We start from the raw sequence: 8234 nt of genomic DNA, 5'->3' as shown, positions 1-8234 counted from the left end.
GACTCATCCTGATTTTCCTGGGATTTGCCCTAACTAAAGGACCCGTTATTCTCCTGCATTCGCTGTTCATTTATTTAGTAGCTGCATTTGGAGACAGTGTTCTTCTGAATGCATCAAACCGTTATGGGCAGGTTTTTCCCTGCAAACACGCCATTTTTAAAGGAATGGAGTGGCTTTCGTGCTGTTACGAATAGGATTGAGCGCAAGTTTTATGTCCTACCCCACTCCCATCCAGGGATCTTATGTCCTAATCTTTCACTGGGGCTCTGAGCCAGGCTGGGAGCAGTGGGGATGGGATGGTGTTAGGAGAAGGGCACGTCCAGCTGGCTACGGCAGCCACAGGGACTTATTCCTGCCCGTGGGTGACACTTGCAACCTTACAAGAGCTTCCCACCCAGCATAACTTACCCTCCTGAGTGTTTGTCCTCACATTCGGTGTGTTAGGTGCAGTTGGTGGCCCTCTGCATTATGTTTCTGATAACAACTGACTGATAACCTCAATCTGAAAAGAGCAATAGCACCCACAGTTCTTGGTATCAAAATCTTCACGTGTGGCCATTCCTCCTAGGGCTACTGCAAGGCTGGTGTTTACAAAGCCCTCTGAAAGGACTTGGTGGGATATCTCCTTTCCAAGCACAGTGATTTTACATCAGGTGAGCCATGGACATTTTTCTTCTTTTGCAAGACAGAGATGGCTGTTCTTTTGAGGCTGAAATAGGCTGCGGGGGAGGGGGCGGGGTGTGTGTGTGTGTTCAAATTTGGATATAGTCCTGCAAAGCCCTGCTCACCTGCAGACTGCTCACTTGAGCATTTAATGCAAGTGAATATGGAGGGGATGAGGATGGAGTCCCTCACCCACAAATCGCGCTGGGCTGGTAGCAGCTGTGTGTCCAAAGGGGCGCAGCTCTCGGGGCTGGTAATGGCACTTTGAAATAGAAAATGACACGTGGAGTACTAGAAGATCAGCAGATACCAAACCCAGCCAAAAGAAGCAGATGAACAGCAGAGAATCAGCAGCTACAGTTTCACAGGACTGACAGATTGAAGGAAAATGAGGGCACAATATCTGTCACTCTCTTGAGCAGCCATGATTTGGTTTTTTCCCCATTTCAAGACCTGATGCTAGATATGAACAACAAAGTCAGATCTTTCTCTAGATACAAATGCTTGGGACGCTGTCAGAAGGGATTTGATTTCAAGAGTTTTAGGTCTGCACAGGCAATGTGTAGGTGCTGTGTGCATCGCTGTTTGTGTTCCAAGTTGCACGTGTTGCTGTAAGAAGGAAGGCAAGTGCAGGAGCTTACTGAGTGCGGTTGTCTTCTCTCTGCTCCTCTGTGCAGGACACGTACCTGAAGAGCAGTGTTCAAGAATGCAGCCTGGTCAATCTCCCTTGACGGCAACGTACACCCATCCACGATCAACACCTAGCAAGTTTCTGCCTGCCATCAGCGCCATGGCTTCAAGCTATAAGGCCCGTTTTCCTTACTACCCACTGCCTCAGAGCTCCGGCCTCCCCTGGATGCCCAGCACCTACTACAAACCAGCTGCCATCAACCCAAATTTGGCTCCCTTTTCCGAAAGTTCCCAGGGGATGACCGCCAGCAAGAAGCTTCCTGTCATTGCCAACAGAACAACCTTCATCACCCGGTACACCCCTGAGGACTGGCACAGGTCCAACCTGACCAACTACAAAGACTCAGAAACTTGCCAGCACAACGCGGAGCATCTGAGAGTTGATACCTCGCGCATGATTCAGGATAAATATCAGCAGACAGAGAAAACACAAGGAGAAAGCACCAAAAACCTGGGAGTTCGTGCCAATGATATTGGATTTTGGAAATCGGAGCTCTGCCGTGAGTTGGGTGAGATGATCGGGGAGACCAACGCCCTCACGGATATGAAGAAAAGGCTGGAGAGAGCCTTGGCTGAGACGGAGGCCCCTCTCCAGGTAAGCACCCTGTGCAGTGGCCTGCAAGCTGTAGCCCACTGCTGAAACATCTGCAGCCACTCAGATGTCCAGTTAAGTTTCACTGCAGCTCCATAACATTTAGAAAGCTTTTAGGAAGAGACCATTAGTTAGTGATCAACAAATCCCTTGCCATCTGCTGCATCTCCTATCAGCATTTCTTCCATTTTCTTCCCATCTTGAGATGGGGACCGTCCCTCTAGAGAACCCTGCCCCGGCAGCCAACAGTCATGGTATGTCCCCAACAGGTCACTCAGGAGTGCTTGCTTCAGCGGGAGAAGAGGATGGGCATCGACCTCGTCCATGATGACGTGGAGAAACAGCTCTTCAAAGTAAGCTTGGCAACTCAGATCATGTGTGAAAGCTATTTTTACGTAAACTGCCCTGAGGAGGCTTTGCAGCCTTGTTCCCTACCTGGCTCCTTACTGCTGGTGAGGTGCTCAACCCTTCCAACCCCCAAAACCTGCTGGGCCAGGGGACGGTGTTCCCCCATGCAGCAGCCTCTTAGTCGGTCTAATAAAAGAGATGACATCATTACATGTTTTGCCTTTGCCCAGGAAATCGATGTCATCAGGTCGTGCCAGGAGAGGATGCAGCAGTACCTGGATAAGACAAAAGCCCAGCTCGCGTAAGGAGAAGCTCCTTATCTCATGCCGTAGGGCCGATGGGCCTTTGCAGTTGGGATGTGAACCCCCAACAGACCCCGACCTCTACCCACACCCCGCAGCTGTAAAACCCACGCAGGCTCCATGGGAAGCGGGCGGTGATACTCATGGGAGGACAGAGCTGCCCGGGCAGGAGCTGCGGGGAAGTGGAACGGGGAGGAAGCCGTTCCACCCATACATCCCCACCGATGGCTGTTGTTTGCATGTTGAAGGTCCAACAGGGTGGCCCAGCACGAGCTGGAGAGAGACCTGGCCAACAAGCAGGCGGCCCACCGCATCGATGACAAGTGCCACCACCTGAGGAACACCTCCCACGGCATCAGCTACTACCGAGGGGTGGAGCGGGTCGATGCCACGTGAGTGCACGCCGGGTGGCACGCGAGCAGCAAGCTGTCCCGGGGATGCGCGGTGCCTTTCCCTGGCAGGGAGCTGCTGGTCCCCAGTCCACTGTAAAGGCAGGTCCGTCCTGCCTGGAGACACCGGCTTCAGACAGGCCATTTCTCTCTGCTCTATTATTATTATTATTATTATTGTTATTGTTATTATTCTCATTCTTATTCTATTGTTGCTGCTCTTTTCCTTTCTGTTATTGTTCTTCTACTTAACTGTCTTTTGTCTCCACACACAAGTTGCTGCGGGACAACACCAGGAACCTGCTGGAGGTGACGGCCAACGAGATGCGGTGCCAGTTCAACAGGGTGAACGTCGCCTTCACCATCCGCATCGCCGAGACAGCCGACGCCAAGAGCAAGATTCAGACCCACCTGGCCAAGGTAGCCTGAACCCCTCCCTTTGGGTGTGACACTGTCACTTCCCAGGGACACCTCCGAAGCAGGACCCTCCACGCAGACCTGGCCCAAGGAGAGGAACGGTGGCTGCAGGAAGCTGGTTATAGCATCATTTTATGTTAGAAACCCCAAGTCCTGGGGACTTTCTTCTTGGAGCAGGAGGAGCTGGCACTGTGATTTCATCTCAAGGGATCCTGTCTTTTGCTAGCGCATCCTAGCTGACAGCCTGGCAGCACAGGGATTTCCAGCAGAAAAGGCCACCGCTGGTTGCATCTCCTGGGAGTTACTTCAGAAGCGCTGGCTGCCCTGCAGAGAGTCTTTGCTGGGCCTCTGCTGGGCTGCCTGCCGGGGGGTTCGCAGGCTTGCTTCTCCCCCAAGGACGTGCTTTCGCTCTCAGTGCTCTGTGGTTGCTGCACGGGTATCCGTGTGCTTGCTCTGCCAAGCAGAGGAAGTGGAGATCAGTGACGGACACCTGGCTCGGACCAGTGGGTCTCATGGAAAGCCTCCTGAAAAGTGCTCGACACTGTATTGATTCACTGAGCGGAGACTGGGCTGGCAGCGTTGCGGGCTGGTGCCACGTCCTTCAGTGAAAAATGAAAATTTTTCATGCCTGAATAACCTTCCCTCTCTGAGTTGCTATTGATGGATGATCAGTTTCTGCAAGCAGTAGCTTTGAGAAGCTGGTAACTCCCTGCGTCCATCACTGCTCCAACACCTCCTCTGACGTGACAGCACCAGCAAAGACAGGCTTGTTTTTTCTGCAGACGGACAGGAGAAAAAGGAAATTATGTTGTCACTTGAGAAGGTATTTTTTCATTCATGCATGTGTTTCTTTTTTGCGGCAGACACTGCGGGAAATCTTCCAAATGGAGATGAACATGGAAGCCATCCAAAAAGCCATGAGGGACCAAGGACCTCCATTCAAAGTGGCTCAGAACCGGCTGGAAGAGCGCACACGGAGACCAAACATGGAGCTGTGCCGGGACACTGCCCAGCTCCGGTAAGGCAGGAGCACGGGGCCAGCAGGGTCCTTGAGGAGTCCCGGGTAGTAGCACTCAGGAGCATCACTGGATGACAAAACCAGTCATGGGATGTTTTTCCTAAATACTCCTTCCAGAAGGGCTCTGCTCTCATCAAAAGGAATGAGCAGGTATCCCAGCCTTTGGGTGCTGGGAGAGCTCTGCACCCACAAAGGAGGCTGTACACCATGGCTGGGAGCAGCCTGATGCCACCCTGTGAGGGGCTGGGTTTTTCCCACTTGGATAAGCCTCATCTTCTCTCCTGCCTGCTTCCCAGCAGTTGGATGTGCTCAGTTTTTTAGGATAAGCCTTTACTCTCCAAAAGGCTTGCGCTGAGAGCACTTGAGAGCACAAAAAGAGCACTTCCTTTTGGGGAACCTCCAGGAAGGGTGCACCCTCTGGAGAAGGAGTAAGGGCTGTCCTCACCTCCCCTGGGGACAAACCCTTTCAAGGACATTGTGAGCTCTGTGGGATTGCATCCCGAGGGGCTGTGGAGGAGCAGGCTGCCCTGAGTGCCCAGCAGCACCTCCTGTGAGGCACCCCAAACTTCACACCTCCTCCGGGGAGCCTGCTGGGCAAGACTCCAGATGGAGCCTTTTAGAAGCAAGTGAAACCCAGCCCCAGAGCCTGTTTAGCATCTCGCACACCGTTGTTTTCTCCATCCTCCGCTTGTTTCCCATTCAATTTTCGCCTCTCCCAGCTGTCCTGTTTCGCTGTGTGTGCATCTGTGGGTGTGGGCAGGACCCCTGCACAGGGAAATCCAGGAGGGGGACCCAACAAACCTGCAAAACCAAAGGGGAACAGGACACCACAGCTGCTCATCCCTCTTCTCGGTGGCACGAGCTGCTCTGGGAGACGTGCCTGCGCGTTGCCAAAGCCTTCGCGCAGACTTAGCCATGCCTCCCCGCTGAGGTCTGGAGGAGCTCTGCCCTCAGCTTTCCCATGCATCTGCCAGAAACGGGGGGTCCGAGTTAGTCTGAGCGTGCTGAAGGGGGAAATCCTGTGCCCAAGGCGCCCTTCAGCAGGACCAGGCTCGAAACCACCCACGTGATGGGACGATTAATCAGGGTTCCTTGCTGTTTTCCAGCCTTGTCAACGAGGTCCATGAAATCAATGAGACGGTCCAGAGCCTTCAGCAGCAGCTGAGAGACACCGAGGACACCCTGCAAATGCTGGCTCGTGCCAAGTCGATCTTGCAGCATGACCTGGCCGTCAAAGCCAACTCGCTCTTCATCGACCAGGAGAAGTGCATGGGAATGCGCAAGACCTTTCCCAGCACTGCGCGGCTGCTGGGTTCTGTTTAGGCTGGGCTCAGCCAAACTCATGTTCTCTGTTGCGGGAGGGATCCCCAGTGTTGATAAGATGCTTTGAAAATCCATGATTAGATTTTCACTTCCTGATGAAAGCCCCGAGTAGAAATTAAACGCTCATTTGGTGTGTTAAATTTTGTCGTTAAATGGCAGTACTCCAGGTGGGGTCTCACGAGAGCAGAGTAGAGGGGGAGAATCACCTCTCTCGACCTGCTGGCCACGCTTCTTTTGATGCAGCCCAGGATGGGATTGGCCTTCTGGGCTGCAAGTGCACATCGTTGGCTCACGTTCAGCTTTTCATCAACCAGCACCCCCAAGTCCTTTTCCGCAGGGCTGCTCTATCACATCAACCCCCAGCCTGTATTGATAAGGAGGATTGTCCCGACCCAAGTGCAGGACCTTGCACTTGGCCTTCTTGAACTTCATGAGGTTTGCACAGGCCCACCTCTCTAGCTTGTCCAGGTCCCTCTGGATGACAACCCGTCCCTCTGGCATGTCGACCGCACCACTCAGCTTGGTGTCACCTGCAAACTTGCTGAGGGTGCACTTGATCCCACTGTCTAAATCATTGATGAAGATATTAAACAGCACTGGTCCCAGTACGGATCCCTGAGGGACACCGCTTGTCACTCCTCTCCATCTGGACATCGAGCCATTGACCACCACCCTCTGGATGCGACCACCCAGCCAGTTCCTTACCCACTGAACAGTCCGCCCATCAAATGCGTATCTCTCCAACTTAGAGAGAAGGATGTTGTCAGGGACCATGTCAAAGGCCTTGCAGAAGTCCGGATAGCTGATATCCGTAGCTCTTCCCTTGTCCACTGATGCAGACTCTGCATTTTATTCAGGCCCCGGTGCTCGGTGGATCCCCACACATGAAGCACAGCCCATGCCAGTTTCCTCCATGTATTTAGACACCAAAGTCACAAGGCAGTACACTTTCAGTTACAAGGGCTGCTCAGGAATTTACACACCAGTCTCATATCTTCAATCACTGCTCCTGCCTGGAGGAAGGGTCTTCACCTGGGCAAGGGGCTTCTTGGCCTGCGGCTGTGTTTTTTAGTATTATCATGAAGACGGTTCAGTCAAGGACGCCTGGACTTGGGTATTCACTGCCAAAGTGGCATTGTTGGGAGAAACATCTTGATTAGATGTTCAGTTAAGGTCTTAGTGTCCCAGGTAGACCAAATAATTAGGCTACAGATGTTCCTTCAAACAATTCCCTTTGATCCTCTCCTTAGCAACTACCTACAGTCATCCTTAACTATTGTGTCGCGGATGAAAATACTTGACACGGTTATGATTTAGCAAAAGTTATTAATGATGTAAGGTAGATTGAGAGGTTGAATTTTAGCAGCATTTAACCATTAACTGACTTAGGGATTCACAAAGTGAACAAACAAAATAATTGAATAATATCTAAGCACACACACGTACAGGTCTGCCGTCGGGAATTTCTTAATAGCAGGCAATGCCAGTGAGCTAAAAGGTGCCGCTTTTAGGTCCTGCACACACACGGGTGGACAGAAGAGCATCCCCATCCATACAGCTAATGTGTATCTCACTGCATACAGGTGGAGAGGTGGGTGAGAGAGAGAGAGACTAGCCTATAGCTAAAATTTCCCTTTCTCAGATTTAGGGTAAATACTCACGATGCCTCGGCGTTCCTCAACGGGCGACAGTTGAGGCTTGAGAAGGGTCTTCTCCTGCCCTGGCCTCGAGGTGTCAGCCTGAGAGGTACCTCAACTCAGGGCGGTTACTGGCCACAGCCCGCTACGATCCAGAAGAGCTCAAAGGGTCTTTACTAGAATCACTACCTACAGGATCCGAGACAATTGACTTTTGTCAGGTACTTTTCCACTCCGGCCCGACTCGGACGATGGTTACGCACCCCCAGAGCTTGGTAGGCCTTCAGGGTCCTGGTACTCCCCGCCCTGTGGCCACGATCCATACGGTGTCAGGAGCGATCCATTGAGGTTATCATCTTCAAACAGTAGGAGCCGTGGGGACTGGGCACACTACTGTGCTCTGCTCTGTGGCTCTCTACCTTCTCTTTCATGTTACACTGTTGTGTCACGTTCTGCGGCCCAGGCTGGGAGGGAGATCACGCCAAGTACCGAGTGGCCTGAAGGATGGCGGGGGACTGCACCACCACACTATGGAGCCAGTACATAAAACTTGATTAACTACAGAGCCATGGTTAACTTTAAATTCGATGACAGATGGCAATACTTCCCTGCTCCGCTTTCCCAGCTGCCAGCCTTGATGAGCATCCTCACCCTCAGCGCATCGGCGGCCACTCTTGGGTCCCTGGAGGAGGCTGAAAGAGGGGCCAGACCGGGGACTGCTGAAGCCAAAAGTCTAAAACTGAATTGCTTGGGCAAAAAGGTAGCTGAAAGCTGGTTTAGCTCTGTATCCTCTGTAGGTGCGACAGAGCAGCTCGCAGCAGGTTGGCTCCTTTGATATGGGAGTGTTGCGTGAAA

The 8234-nt window shown here is 52.4% G+C and overlaps 1 pseudogene; it reads left to right on the top strand.

The window, feature by feature from the left end:
• The first annotated feature begins 1369 nt into the window (after positions 1-1369).
• Positions 1370-5742, top strand: LOC134510696 (tektin-3-like; annotated as a pseudogene).
• Positions 5743-8234: the final 2492 nt, after the last annotated feature.

Source organism: Chroicocephalus ridibundus, chromosome 2 (genome assembly GCF_963924245.1).
Source record: "Chroicocephalus ridibundus chromosome 2, bChrRid1.1, whole genome shotgun sequence".
Classification (NCBI taxonomy): domain Eukaryota; kingdom Metazoa; phylum Chordata; class Aves; order Charadriiformes; family Laridae; genus Chroicocephalus; species Chroicocephalus ridibundus.
This window is presented reverse-complemented; position numbering and strand designations above follow the sequence as displayed.